We start from the raw sequence: 1,752 nt of genomic DNA on the forward strand, positions 1-1,752 counted from the left end.
TTATAAAAAATGTTCTCCGATTCTTTGGCTAAAAAGCTTTTGGTACATTTATGGATTTTTTGGTCCAAATCTTTTTAGTAGGGCCCAAACTTTTATTTAAACTTTTCTTATTTTGGTCTGACATGGTTCTCCTTACCAGGAAAGCTTCTTATATGTCCAAGGTAGGTTTATAGCTATTTTGTAGGAGGGCACCTCCACCTTCCCAAGAAAATTCGCCCATGGAAAAATACACTTCCCCTCTATTTCTTACTTTTTTCTTTTTAAGCCTAAAAACTCCCCCCCTCCCCTACTCCCTTTTTCCTCAAATGCCCCTAGAGGCCTCTAAGGCTGATAAATTGATGATACACAAAATTACCAAATCTGTAGATTATATTTAGTGGTTGAAACATTTGGACAATCAACTAAATGGACCAATCAATCAAAATTCAAAGTTCTTAAGCCAACGAGTAAGAAAACGCAATTATAAAACGTTGGGGACTAGTGTGATAAACATCCCAATGTCCCCGCCCTCCCTGTATATAAAAGTACAAAAATATATTAAAAGTCATCGCTTGAGATTTTAAACCAATTTTCTTAAGAAAAAAAACAAGGATTACAACATCCATAAAAGCAATGCTTAACATATTAAAGGCATTTTTGCCTAAACGTCCTAGGAATACTCATAATAAAAATAATAATTCAATAGGACTATGAAAAAATTGTTTCTTCTTCAAATGGACATACTGACCTTGTGGTAAATGGTTATAGAGTTGCTACACGTTCAAAATTGTATCTCATTGCTCCGGGAATAATCATGCAAAATTTGAAATGAATGGAACAATTCTAATATTTCTAATATATTAACCTAAATAAAAGCTATCCGTTACGGACAAACGAACGTTCTATAAATATAGAAAAACAAGGATGACAACATCCATAAAAGCGAAGCAATGAAACGGTAGGACAAACGGACATTAACATTTGTATAGTGTCAGAACTGAATAACCAGAATATAAATGTATAAGAGTCTAAGCAAAATTGTGAGTAAATTTGTTGAAAAACTGCTTGATACAGGATAATAATTATCGACATACTTACAATTTTAGGACTTGATTATAGTGTTTCTTCGCTTATAACATTATACTTTGTTGCCCCAGGAATTAATATACCAAAAATCATGGATGATTAGATCACATGAAACTTTGCTGTTAAAAAAGTAAAAAAAATCGACATCTTTAAAATGAACGTACGGACAGTCAAGTAATGATTATAGAGTTGCTACGCTTTCTAAATCGTACCTAACTACTAAAGGAATCACCATGCAAAGTTTGAAATCGATAGGACAAAAGCCATCCGTTACGGACGGACGGACGTACGGACGGACCGACCCTAATTATAGAAAAGCTTCGCTTTTAAAAATATACATTGCCTTTTATGGTAAATACTTAAATCAGAGAGGAAGGGTAACATTGAACTGTAAATTATACTGGTACCCAAGGTTTTTAAAAACACTTTCCCTTTCGTTGCCTAAAAAAACTTTGGGTACATTAGTAAACAGTGTCAAAACTTTTACACAGATAATCTTAATCTACAGAGGGGGTAATTTTGTGTGTCATCATTGGGGATGTACATCAATTTATCGTCCATTGTCTTATCCCATCAAATTCCTGTGGTAACTGCTCAAGTATGCTTAGTAGTACACAATTGAAAATATTTCTTTTCAAATTATTGGACGAATCACGATGATAAGCTATAAAATCTATCTATCTATAT

Source organism: Acartia tonsa, chromosome 11 (genome assembly GCF_053477335.1).
Source record: "Acartia tonsa isolate MP-2025a chromosome 11, ASM5347733v1, whole genome shotgun sequence".
Taxonomy (NCBI): Eukaryota; Metazoa; Arthropoda; class Copepoda; order Calanoida; family Acartiidae; genus Acartia; species Acartia tonsa.